Here is a 14,108-nt window from a genome sequence, read left to right as displayed (position 1 = left end):
CCTTCATTCATGAAGAGCCAGGTAGTTCAGGAAAAGCTGGCAAACATCCTTTGGCTCAATACGATAAAAGATGTGTGGGTGGGTGGGTGGTTCCCACACTTGGAATAAACCCTGAAGTGTTCCAGGCTCCCAAGTTTTGTCATGCAAGTTTTGTCTGACCATGGGGACTCCAGAAGCACCAACCCTTTTGATGACACCAGGCCTGGACCTTATTGTACATCTGAACGGACAGAGGAGGTGGTCCGTTGCACATCTGTGCATTGCAGGGTCGTGCTGGGGCATTGTTCCGTCTTTCAAAGGAGGGGCAAACCAATTGCACTCCATGGCAAAGGTCTGTCAGGACTTCATCAACCTTTGTCAGGATGTGAGGGGAGGAGAAGGAGGTAAGTCCCACCTGGTGGAGAGCCAGCCGTTGGCTGAGGTAGTATGATATGCTGGCCCAAACCTTGACGAACTCTGGAAAAACAAGGGAAGGACATGTCATGCTCTGAGGCAGCGACCGCAAAACCATTCAGCCCACTCCTGTCCAAGGACCAATGTATTTCTAACACAAGCGTTTCAGATGGTCTCTCTAGAGCCCGGCAAGAACCAAAGGACCCCTCAGCTGGCCTCCAGGAGGGCTCCTTTCCTTTCAGGTGCAGTTCTCCAGGGTATGACTCGCTCCCATGGGAAACGGGCAGTGGATTGCCACGCCAGCGAGGGCACGGTGCTGGGTTCTGCAGAAGTCTCCGAGGGTCAGGGCAGGCCCCGGTGTCTCCCCAGCCGGTTTCCCTGCGTTGCATCTCCAAACACACCGACTCTGCACAGCCCACGAGCACCTTCAGCTCCTCCACTCAGACATGAGCTCAGGGTGGGCAATGCCCACCACCAGGCAAGGAGCAGCCCTTCGGGGCCAGGGCCTTCTGCCTGGGGTGCCCCAGGAAAGCAGGGACCACGTCAGGAAGAGAACCAGGAGCCCTGGCTGTCAAATCAGCCCCTCGGCCCTCAGGGCTGGTCAAGCAGGTCCCTCCTTGCAGTCACCAGTCCTGAGCAGCCACCCCCACAGCCCTCAGGGTTTCCATGCCTGTTTTCAGAGACGTCCTTGACCTGGCAGCACTCACGAAATTGGGTCTGAGGGCCTTACCAGTACTCTTGAGCTTCTCAGTTGTTGGCGACAAGTGAGGCCGCAAGAAGAGGTCTTTTGCCATCTTAGTTCCACCCTTGCTCCAGGTCAAGAACCGCAGCAGGTGGCTGGCCGATGGCTTTCTTGCTCCCTGCAAAAAGCCTACTCCTCCTCTCTGCTCTCCTCCGCCGCCGCCCTTCACCACCTCCGGTGCTGTTGTGCTGCCTCTCTCCACCTTCTCCTCCTCACTGCAGAGCAGCTCTTCTAGAGCAGAGCAGAGCGGTGGCAAGAACAGCTGCCAGCGCCTGGCGTCCCCTCGGCCTTGCCGGGGTGTGTGGGGTGGATGCTGGTCCCGATGGGGAAAGAGGGGCTGTCCCCACCGTGATGCGGGGCTGTCCCACTGTGACAGCAGACTGTGTCACAGAGGGGCTGCACGCACCCACCTGCCCAGGCCCTGCCAGGGGGGCTCTGCAGTGGGAAGGGTCTTCAGGGGGCTGCCCCCACCTCCCTGTCTCCAGACCAGGAGGGGCTTCCCCAGGCGGGGGCTCAACCCTGCCATGTCCCCACGTGGGGACACCAGGCTCTAAGTGCTTATGGGCTTCCTTCTACCCTTCCCTGCTTCTTCCTGCCTCTCTTAGCCAACACGCCTGCAGCGGGGAGCGGCGGGCTCCCCTGACTGGCGGAGCTTTGGCAGGCGGTGGCTGCTCACCCCTGTTTTGGAGCTGGCTGGAACCGTCCCCGACTGGCCCCAGCAGCACCTGACCCGCTCCCACGCGGGTCCCGCTGCAGCTCCCGCTGCCCACCCCTTGCCATCCACGCCCAGCACAGAGCACCCTTGCCACCGCAAACCACGTCTTTTAAGGACCCTTGGGACATGCATCCATCGTAGATGCTGCCTTTAGCATCCTCACAGTGGAAATGAGCTGCACCCCTCTGCCCTCAGAGCAGACCACAGGGGTTCCTCCTAACAGTGGTGTTACGGGTGCACGACTAACCAAATCCAGCAGGAGTTAAAACTCAGATTTATTCTTCAGCAAAAGCTAGTTAGAAGTCCGGTAACATTTTCTAAAACCACAGGCTCGATGATGTAAAGAGAATTAATACTACACGGCCGACTTAAGAATCCCCAAGATTTAAAGTGATGGCTCACAACGCGCATATCACTCCCCTAAAAGCTGCGGGCTCTCTCCCTCGAGGAGTTACCTCGGGCGGTGCCCCGACCCGAGGGGGAGTCCCCGACTGCACACCCGCTGCTCCGAGGAGGACTGATTCCCACATGTCCTCCGGCGGGACCCCGTTTATAGCCCTGTCGAATCTGACCTGTGGTCATTTAATTCTATTGGCCAGGAGGGTCACCTCGGTGTACCTGGCGCATCTCGATTGACCAGTTCAAATTTCAACCTGCAGCCTCCAGGGTTTCCTTCCCCTTCTCCCTTCCTGGAGAAGTTTTGTTTCCTGCTGGCAGGAAGGAGGGGGGGGGCGGAAATGCACTGCCACAAGTGGGGCACGTATATTGGCTGAAATCCTCCCCTGCAAACCCGGCTGCAGGGCTCAGTGTCATCACAGTCCTCAGGCTCATCAGCCCCCTTGACGCTTTTTCCAGCATTGGCCCTACTACTGCACTGCCGGCGTCATCCGTGATGCTGATCTCACCTCTGTTTCCCAGCATATTTGCCTCCAAATACAACAAGCGTAGGTCACTCCTTGACCAGCTGGGCATCCCACCACCTCAGGAGGCATTACCAGAAGGGTGTTACCTGCGTTTTACAGCACCCAGGAATGAATGGCCAAGAGCTGTGACGAACCCAGGTGCTAAGGGAGAACCTGTCTGTGCCCAATTTCCTTAAAAAAGAATGATGAGACTTTTTTTTAGATCCATTCCAAATCTCCTGGTGAGACTGCACCATTGCCAAGAATATAGTCAACAATACACTGCACAGAGAGTAACGACATGTTTACGTGTGAGCCAAGCGCAGACAACCAGCGTCCTTGGGCCTGTGAATGGGCTGCAAAGGGAAGGTGATGGCCAGCAACAGCTTTCATTCCTGGCACCTTCCATGCCAGCGAAGTAGCTGGACTTTTTCAATTTTGGAAACAGGCTGTGCAGAGAAAGAGAGTGACGAGATGTTTAGGTCGCTAGGCAAGCACAGAGCCCCAGTGTCCTTGGGCCTGTGAACGGGCTGGAAAAGGAAGGTGATGGCCAGCAGCAACTTTCAGTCCTGGCACCTTCCCTGTGGGAGAACTAGCTGGACGCTTTTAATTTTGGAAGTAGGCTGTGCAGAGAATGAGAGTAACGAAAGATTTAAGTGATGAGGAAAGACCTGATCCCCAGTGCTATTGGGCCTGTGGATGGGCTGCAAAGGGAAGGCTGTCTCCACAAACAGCTTTCAGTCCTGGCACCTTCCTGGTGGGAGAACTAGCTGGCCTTTCTTAATTTGGAAACAGGCTCTACAGTGAATAACAGAGAATGACTACATTTTTAGGTGCGACACAGACAGGGAGCCAGGGTGTTGTTGGGCCAAAGAGCACGGGGGACCTGCGCTTGCCTCAGCACCTAAACATCTCGTTACCCTTATTCTCTGCACAGCCTATTTCCAAAATTGAAAATGTCCAGCTAGTTCCCTGTCACGGTTTAATCCCAGCCAGCAACTAAGCACCACGCGGCCGCTCACTCACTCCCCCCCTGCCAGTGGGATGGGGGAGTGTCGCGTCCCAAAGTTGGAGCGACTCAGGTTCGTGGATTTCCTTTGTCAGAATTAAGGTGAAACGACACCAGGGGAGTTCAAACAACAATCAACATTTATTCAACCTAGCTAACTCTGTCCAAGTACACATGAACTTGTTAATATGAACCTTGCAACATGTCATTAAGCCGCTGTTTGAGAAGAGGAGGAAAGTACAGAAAGAATGAAATGGAAAAAGGAACATGAAGTGTATCAGAAGGAGAGCCCTCCCGTTGAGTCACGAGGTTCAGAGCAGACCCCCTTGCTTTCTGGACTCCTTCTCAAAGAGGAGCTCAGGGGCGGCTAGGTCCACTCCTAGTCTCAGACTTGGTCAACAGTTTATGTTTCAAAGGATGAGGTGTAGGGACTGTGGAAAAGAGAGAAGGAAAAGAGAGAGAGAATGAGAGAAAAAAGAAAGAGAGAAGAGAAGGGTTTCACCAGTCCTGGGTCCAGCGTTGGTCCAGCCAGTGTAGAGATCCAGTTCCGGAGGGCGCGCACTGAGGATTCGTTCTCTCCTCTTTTATAGTGTGTTAGTTGATGATCTCAACATGCGCAGTTCCCACACCTGGGGTTCACTGGAATCGGTAGCTTTGGGGGGGGTGTTCATTGTGGAGTTGCTTCTCTTTTCCTGCTGGTATGACCACTTAAGATAGAAGCACAGTCCCAACTTCCATGGGGCCTTCTTCCTCCAGGAAGGCATAAATTGTGTTCCTTCTCCTGGTCACTCAAGATAAGGAATTGGGGCCTTGGAGAAGTGCGTTCCCACCCTCCGTGGGGCCCTCTCCTCTGTCCACATTGTCCTGTTCACAAAACTCCAGCATTTTTACAGAGGCCGTTTTGTCCACCAAAGCTCTTTTAGCGGATGTTTGAGACATTTGAATTTGTCAGACCGTCACACCACCCCGTGGCTCAAACAGTCGCTGGACTTTGATTCTCGTTCATATCATCTTCATCTGTGGTGATCTTGATATAGCGGACAGTAGGAGAAGAGAGAGAGACAGCTGAGGATAGTAAGCGGCTAATCATACATCTGACTATTGCAAGGCCTGTTATTAAACATACAAATCCAATTAATATCATAAGTCCAATATTTACAAGCCATTTTCCCCATCCCGTCAGTCCCAAGGATCCTAGAATGGAATGTAGCCATGAGTTTGGATTCCAGCCATCAAACCAGTCAGCTGGTTGCATTGCGTGGAAGAGTTCTCTCGTCTGGTCGGCAATCTCCTTCATCTTTGCCCGGGCTTCTTCAATGGAAGTCGTAGCATTATGAATGGTAATACAACATTCAGATTCAGTCAAGTTCAACATACCACACACACCTTGTTCTTTTAACAATAACATATCTAAGGCTAAACGATTCTGTAATGTCATTTTTGATACCTGTTGCACTTGGAGATTTAGTTCCCCAAAGGCATATCGAGTCCAATTACTTAATACATGTACTTGCCAAGTTAGGTTTTCTAGCACCCATTGGTGCCGAACGATATATCCAGATGGTGCAAAGAATGCTTCTAGCTCTAATGATACCTTCTGTCCCCAAGTATAATAATCGGGTTTTAAAATGCTTTGAATCCATTTCTGGGCACTACTTGGGTCATCAAGTTCTCGTCTCTTCCTGTGAATAGGTGGTGTGGTATATTCAAAGATTCGCCTGGGACACATAGTAGGAATTCCCAAACCACACTGCAATCCAGCCTGTTCGATCACATTCAAATGCGAGTACATTTTCCCATTTGAGCACCCCCAGACAGTCCCCTCAGGGGCAGCATACAAAGCGTTTTGACAAGTAGCTGCGTCTCCCCGAGGTATTTGATTATCCTCCCCCACCTTATGTCTTGGGAAGTGGTTAATGGGAATTCCACATTTTAGCCAGATATTAACATTATTGGTGATCTGATTACATTGGTTATCCCGGTTTCGGTATCCAAAATTAGGATATCCCCAACAGGTGCACATATCTCGAATTAAGGTTCTAACTTCCAAACTGATCCATGTTTCGATGGGATTGCCAGCGCCTGTGGTACAGTCTATAATGTGGGTACAGTTTAACAAATGGGCATCATTGGGGTTGGGTGTGCCCACAAATTCTTTTTTTTTTTAATAAGTGAAGAGGTTGGTTTTTTAACATGTGTTTCACTGACCATCCCCAAGCAGTGTGGGTGCTATTCATTGAAGGATATTGTCCCTTCCTGTCAGGTATGTGAACACACCAAGCTGAATCCCATTTTACATTATATTGTAATTCAAAAGGGGTAATTTCCAGGGAAGCAGGCCAAAAAGGCACTAGATTACAAGATATATTGTGATAGGAAGGGCAGCCTGTTATTTTCCACCAGGATGGAGAAGGTGGGAATCGTCTGGAATAGGCTTCCTCGAATCCTGGAGGACACGGTGGGCTATGACTAGTACCAATTTCGCAACTGACCTCCAATCTCCATCGCTTACAAGTTTTGTTTATTAAGTCAGGCCACCCCGTGTCCCGAGGGATCTCATAGAAGGCTGCTTCATCTCGCCACCATCTACCAGAGGAGGTGTAATCACTTCGATATTGATACTCAAAAGGAGCATCTACTAACCCTATAATGTCATTGGTCATATTATGTTTTCCAATATTGAGCTTCATGGGTATCAAACCGAATGTAATCCCTTGCTCGGTAGAAGTAGGAATCTGAATACAGATCCCCTGATCTGTTTTATTCCAGACATGTATGAATCCTTGTATCACTTCCCAAGCTAAATTGGAGGTCCTTTCTCCTTGTCCAGATGCACCAAAGCTAAGAAAGGCAAGGAGGAAGGAATTCCAAACCATCTTTCCTTGTTATACTATAAGAATATCACAATGAAAATCAAACAAACAATATAGACAATGGCCCACTTATTAAGTGAAAACATAAGTCTTGTCGTGGGCTTCTGATAACCTGCAAAATATATACAAAAATAAACAATCATTAGAGGGATAGGATTGGAGAAGATGTCAAGCAGTGCTGCTAGTGATTGGGATCCATCCGAGAGGCTGAGGTGCACTCTCCAAGGTGCTCATGCAGCTTCTGTAAAACAACCTCATATAGGCCATGTGTAGGATGTGTTACTTATTATAGATGCATACAAACTAGCCTTAAACTTCAAGCTCTCTTGACTGGAATTGCTCTGATTAGAGCATCTGTAGATCAACAGAATGTGTTCATTGTGTGTAAAAAGGTTAATAAGTTTATAGCGACCTCTTGCTCTCACGTGGCGTAGGGGTTGCTGCAAGAACTCCAACAGGGTCTGTTGTCAAGCTCTCTGTGTCCTCCCCCCAACTCAGGAATTCTGAGAAGTCAACACAGCATCACTAGTCGGAGTAACAAAAACATAAGCAAGCAATCAAGTAGCTATGGTTTTAGTATTATAACAGAGGGTTAGGTTTATATTGTGCATCTTAACTGGTATGCTTGTTAGAATCCAGTTAGTGGGATACAGAAAAAACATATTCTTATTAGCCATTTAACATCGGAGCAACTTTAATTCAGAACATGAAGGTCTACTTAGAAGGATGGGACAATCCATCGGGTATTGATACGATGCTCTTTCCCATGAGCATCTGTGGCCACCCAGGAATAGAGGTTAAGGGGTGTCTTTAGGGTTAGGGGCACTTGCCCCACAGTGGGTAGTTCCACTAATACTGGTTGTCCAGCATAGTGGAGCAAGTGTGCGGGGTCTTTGCCACCTTTTGTCCCTGGAACAATAGAAGGAGGTGTGGGACAGAATGCTAGGAGTCGGGGGCAGCCATTTGCCCCCCACCGGCTATTAATTCTGTATACTGCTTCTGGTATTCGCAAGGCCCACCCTGGGTCATGGGGCCTCAGAGCTTGTTTTAGAAGTCCGTTTGTTCTCTCCACAATACCATTAGCTTGAGGGTAGTAAGGGGTGTGGAAAACCCACTGGATTTCCTCACCCTTAGCCCATTCTTGCACCACTCCAGCGGTGAAATGGCTTCCATTATCAGATTGAATTGATTGAGGCTTGGGTAAGTAGCTAAACCATGTTTTAAGACTTTTTACTGTATTTTCTCCTGTTGCTCTGGATACAGCTTCAGCTTGTGTTAGTCCTGATACCACCTCTACTCCTACTAACACATATCGTTTTCCCTCTGATACCCGAAAGGGGCCAATATAGTCAATTTGCCACGTTTGCCATAAACCTTTGTTTGTCCTTAAATGTAGGGGTTGTTCTTTTAAAGGGTTATATTTTTCCAAACGAACTCGACATTGACCACATGCAGAAATAACAGTGTTACATAATTCTCGTGTAACGGCCCATCCTCTGCTAATAGCCTCTCTGTACAGGTCTTTACTCCCTGAATGGCCACGTTTCACGTGCAGCCACTCCAAAAGGTGTTCCCATTTTTCCGCTTCACCATCAATGGCAAGACTGGCTAGACGTGTTAAGGAATCTACCCGGTTATTTAGGAGGTGAGCTGGGTTATCCCCTGCCTGGTGTGCAGCAACCCAGCCTACCAAGAAAGATCTCTGCTTGGCGATATTCAGTATTTCTTCCCATTTGTCTCTTTGCCACACTGGCACTTGGTTTACTTCCCATTGGTTTTGCTCCCAAAATGGCAACCATTCAGTGCATCCTTTAAACACTGCATAGGAGTCAGTATAAATGTATACTGGTTCTGTTGTCTCAGCTTCCTTAACGACTACGCTCCACACAGCAACTAACTCCCCTACTTGGGCACTACCCTCTCCCTCAGTTATCACATGCTCCCCTGAATCAATATGTAATGCTACTGCTCGATACTTCCATGTCTTTCCGTCCCTTTTTGCGGAAGCATCAGTGAACCATACGTTTTTTAAATGGGGTTTGAAATCAGGAGCCACTTTGATGTACGATGGAGGGGGTTCTGTATCTGGGTGATCAGAAGGGGGATCCTGTATTTGGAGCATTTTGGGTGTTCCCTCCTCTATTTGTCTAGTGCGACAGTAGTGGTCTAGCTGGGCATACCACTTCCTTACTGTTTCTCGTTGAGCTACTCCTGCGGGGGGAGGAGTTCCAGCCAATATTGGTTTCAGGATCTTAAAGGGTCCTCGCAAGATGATGGGTTGTTGTCGTATAATTCTCTCAGCTTCCTGTAAGGCTAGGTTAACTACAAAGAGTCCTTTCTCCCAAACTGAATACCGTTTTTCAGCATCCTTAAAGCTACGCGAGAAAAATCCTATAGGACGAGTAGGACCTTCAGGTCCACGCTGCCACATATGTATAGACAACCCATGAATTGCAAAACCCCATTCTATGTGGAGTGGGTCTGCTGGATGTATCGGCCCTAGGGCCTGGTAAATCCCTGCTTCAAAAATTAATAATTTCAGAGCCTCTTCATGGACAGGTGTCCAGTCCCAAGCAGTTCTTTTACGGGTTAAATCATATAAAGGGCGAGCTATGATAGAAAAGTCGGGGATGTGTTTTCTCCAGAACACTAGCAAGCCTAGGGCATGCTGTAATTCTTTCTTATTTTCAGGCATTTTCACTTGTTCGAGGGTGGACAAGGTTTCAGGAGGTATACACACAGTCCCTCCTTTCCACCAGATACCTAAAAATTTTACTTCAGGTGATGGGAGTTGCACCTTTTCTGCAGGAATTTGAAGCCCTAAATTCTCTAAGTGATTAATGATTTCTCTCTGGGTTTGTCCCACCACAGTGGTGTCTGGTCCTCCAATTAGCACATCATCAATATATTGATATACTTTTACTCCATCTTTGGGAGTGATCTGATTTAGTTCCTGGGCTAATGCATAGTGAGCAATGGTTGGTGAGTGGCAATAGCCTTGGGGAAGCCGTGTAAATGTATATTGTACACCTTCCCAGGTGAAGGCAAAACGATCCCTATCTGCTTCTTGCAAGGGAACCATAAAGAACATGTCTTTCACATCAATGGTTGCTAAAATCTGGTGACCCTGTTCTTGTATGGTTGCAATTAATTCTGCTATATTGGGGACTGCAGCTGTTAATGGGCCAGTATTGGCGTTCAGGCGTCGATAGTCAACTGTCAATCGCCACTTCCCATTTGGCTTGCGGACTGGCCATACTGGGGAATTATAGGGTGAGTGTGTAGGAATAACTATCTCCTGTTCCTGTAACTCAGTTATCATTGAAGTGATCCCTTCTCTTGCTCCCAAAGGCAAAGCATAAGGTTTAACATTAACTATCTTTGAAGGGGGAAGAGTTGGTGCAGACTGCAAAAGCCTCACAGAGATTGCGGGACACCCAAATTTCCATTCTCTTCCCTTAGAGTCTACCCACGACCAGCCCTTTAAGAGGTCGAGTCCTAGAATATTGGTGGGTAGAGGACCTAGTATCATAGTAACCTTAACAGGGGATGAATCCCCTGGCAGCCAGCATTTAACTTTAGCTGTCGGCTGTGGTTGGGAGCTTCCGAAAACGTCCGTGACCCATATCTGCTTCTTATCTGCAATTATTCCATTGCGGTTAGCAACATCCGTCCGGAGTGCTGACATCTGAGCACCCGTATCAACTAAAAAAGTTACTGGGGTCTTAAAGGGACCAAGAGGAAAAGTAATCAACAGGTCTCCTGTCCTATTTTCAGTGAGCCTCCTTAAATAAACCCACTGGCCGTCCCCCGGCTCACTTACTGGGGACAGCGTGTTTAGTTTCCCGTCCTGCAGACAGTCATACCTTCCTCTGGAGCAGTAGGTGTTTGGGGAGTGGGAGTTGCCAGTGACTGTGGAATCGCCCCCTTATAGTCTCGAATGTTTGACTCAGTATGGGGAGGCTCCTTGTTCTTGTCTTTCCACCCTAGGACCAACTTTTCTAGGACAGAGGTGGGCAAGCCGTCCATCACATCCCGGGGAATTCCCTTTTCTATCCCTTCTGCCCACAACAAGTTCCGCTGACCCCCATATGGCTTTTTGGTGTTTACAGTCTTAGATGGGGGAGGTCGGCCAGGTCCTTCTATTCGGCAGATAGCAGGCTTAGCTCTGCTTTCTTCCCTTGTGAGACCCATTCTCCGGCCGTAGTTAATCAATTCCTGTGCCACTTCTCCCCAGGTCAGGGCCCCTCCTGCATTCCGCCTGCCTCCTCTAGGTGCTATCGCATCACGTAATCTATCCTGTAGCTGGATGGCATATAATTTCAAAGAATCTGGTAAACCTCGGATTAGAGGAGTCATTCTATCGGGATTGGCATTTAACAACATCGGAGAGGGCTGTTGTGGCACTAATCGCCTATCATGCATTAACTGGAGACAAGCAGTTTTCTGTAAGCTCTCGGTTAACTGATTTATAGAAGGGGTGTCTATCCGTGTTGGTTCTCCTCGTTCCATTTGGTCTATTCCCCCTGCCCAGTAAGCTGCCCGCTGCGTCAGAGACCATGGTTCCCTAGGATCATCGGTAGTTAGGAACACTCCAGGCCCCCAATATCCTTGGGCTTCATCTTCTGACAATAAAATCCGGTCACCACCGGTTAATGACACCCTCCACACATATTCTGTTTCGGTCTCCTTTGCTAGTCGGATATACTTTTCCTGAATTTTAGATAATTCAGTGGCAGAATATGGTATCGTCTTAATAGTTACGTGTGGTGCTCCGCCAATTTGGCCATTGTCTATGGTTTCTGTTTTCATTAATGGCCTCATTGCTATCTCTTCATCCTCAGGGTAAAAAACTTTCCTGGTACATTCTAACTCTTGATTTGGGTATGAAGATTTTTGCTGTTTCACTTGAACTACCTCTAGACCTTGCAGGTCTAAGTCCGGGTCAGATCGTTCATCTGCCTCAGCTCGTAAAATTCTTTCCCGATCTAACGCATCAGACAAGGCAGCATGAAGCCGCTGCGTTGTATTACGCTCAGCAGTTAACTGCTCTTGCAGGACTTTAACTAAATCCTGCAGGGACTGAATCTTCTCCTTATCTGCCTGCTCAGCTCTCATTGTTTCCTGCCTGTCTTCCTGAGCTGCTGCGAGTGCGGCCCCTAACACTGCACACACTACAGCCTTCCCTTTTCCCGGGCGAAACCTGCTTTCTTTTGCAAGCTTCTCAATTCTTCCTACAATGGCTTTTGGATCATGCCAGTGGTTTCGTGCCCAGGCTACTCCTTGTGGGGAAGGGTGGGCTTTATATGCAATTAGCTTCTCTAAAACAGGGGAACAGTCAGACATAGATATTTCCCGGGTCACCATGCCTGCCACTGCTCGGATCTCTCCCGACTTATTGTTGAGAGATCCTTCCCAGATCCTCCCCACCCGCTTTCTGGGTGGAGGTCCGGTATCCCGTTAGAATCTCCCTTCCAACAAGGGAAATCCCGTATAGGCAGTTAGCCTCTCTAAAAACAGGGGAACAGTCAGACACAGATTTTTCCCGGGCCTCTATGTCTGCCACTGCTCAGATCTCTCCCGACTTACTGTTGAGAGATCCTTCCCAGATCCTCCCCGCTCGTTCTCCGAGTGGAGGTCTGGTATCCCATTAGAAACTCCCTTCCAACAAGGGAAATCCTGTCCGTGACGCCAATTAAGATGTCGCGTCCCAAAGTTGGAGCGACTCAGGTTCGTGGATTTCCTTTGTCAGAATTAAGGTGAAACGACACCAGGGGAGTTCAAACAACAATCAACATTTATTCAACCTAGCTAACTCTGTCCAAGTACACATGAACTTGTTAATATGAACCTTGCAACATGTCATTAAGCCGCTGTTTGAGAAGAGGAGGAAAGTACAGAAAGAATGAAATGGAAAAAGGAACATGAAGTGTATCAGAAGGAGAGCCCTCCCGTTGAGTCATGAGGTTCAGAGCAGACCCCCTTGCTTTCTGGACTCCTTCTCAAAGAGGAGCTCAGGGGCGGCTAGGTCCACTCCTAGTCTCAGACTTGGTCAACGGTTTATGTTTCAAAGGATGACGTGTAGGGACTGTGGAAAAGAGAGAAGGAAAAGAGAGAGAGAGAATGAGAGAAAAAAAGAAAGAGAGAAGAGAAGGGTTTCACCAGTCCCGGGTCCAGCGTTGGTCCAGCCAGCGTAGAGATCCAGTTCCGGAGGGCACGCGCTGAGGATTCGTTCTCTCCTCTTTTTTAGTGTGTTAGTTGATGATCTCAACATGCGCAGTTCCCACACCTGGGGTTCACTGGAATCGGTAGCTTTGGGGGGGGTGTTCATTGTGGAGTTGCTTCTCTTTTCCTGCTGGTATGACCACTTAAGATAGAAGCACAGTCCCAACTTCCATGGGGCCTTCTTCCTCCAGGAAGGCATAAATTGTGTTCCTTCTCCTGGTCACTCAAGATAAGGAATTGGGGCCTTGGAGAAGTGCGTTCCCACCCTCCGTGGGGCCCTCTCTTCTGTCCACATTGTCCTGTTCACAAAACTCCAGCATTTTTACAGAGGCCGTTTTGTCCACCAAAGCTCTTTTAGCGGATGTTTGAGACATTTGAATTTGTCAGACCGTCACACCAGCGGGGCTGTGCCCTGAGGCTCACCTCAGCCCGCCAGGGATCATCACTTGGTCTCCTGCTCCAGGCTCTCTCCTGGGGAACCGGAGGGCTGGCTCCTGGCCGTGCCGCAGCTTCCTTCATCTCGGGGAGCCCCACGGTCGGTGCTGAGGTCTAGGCCTTCAGCCTATAGGCCTATAGCCGGTGTAGGCCTTCAGCCTATAGGCCTATAGCCGGTGTAGGCCTTCAGCCCTGCACTGGGGCATGGGGCGTGGCGAGGGGCATGGCACAGCAGGGGCTCGGCCTCTCACCCAGCCTTTCTTTCTCCTTGCAGCCCAGCTACCCTCTCCCCAGCCCTGCTGGCGCATCCGTAGGGGGGGACCAGGGGAAAGAGCTTTCCTGGCGGGGGCAATGGGAGAGGTGGGCGCAGAGATGCTTTCGAGGTCGGTGCTGGAATCAGCATGCCCGAAGGGGCCTGATCCTCCCCTGCCCGTCGGGAGACCCTGCTGCTCCTCAGGGGTGGCAGTGCCCAAGGAGAGGCCATTGGCTGCCTGCTGCCAGCCCTGGGAGGCCCTGGGACAGACGGAAAGGCTCAGGGAGGTCCCTGGGTGCCAGGAGAAAGGCACAGCAATCCCGCAGTGTGAAAAGGAAAGGGTGTATTTCTATGTCGGCAAAGTCAGGTCCCCACAAATTCAGGGCTTTTCAGGAGAAAAGTAGCCTGCAGAGGATGAACAGACTGAGCCAACCTCACGTAGCGCCGTTAAGCCTGCCTGGGCTCTGGAAGCGTCACTGCCACCGCCTGCATGGAGTCCCCTTGGAGCCCGCGCAGGGTGTGGGTGCCCAACAGCCAGCCGTTACGGGCTTCCTTCCCTCC

Source organism: Haliaeetus albicilla, chromosome 1 (assembly GCF_947461875.1).
Source record: "Haliaeetus albicilla chromosome 1, bHalAlb1.1, whole genome shotgun sequence".
Classification (NCBI taxonomy): Eukaryota; Metazoa; Chordata; class Aves; order Accipitriformes; family Accipitridae; genus Haliaeetus; species Haliaeetus albicilla.
This window is presented reverse-complemented; position numbering follows the sequence as displayed.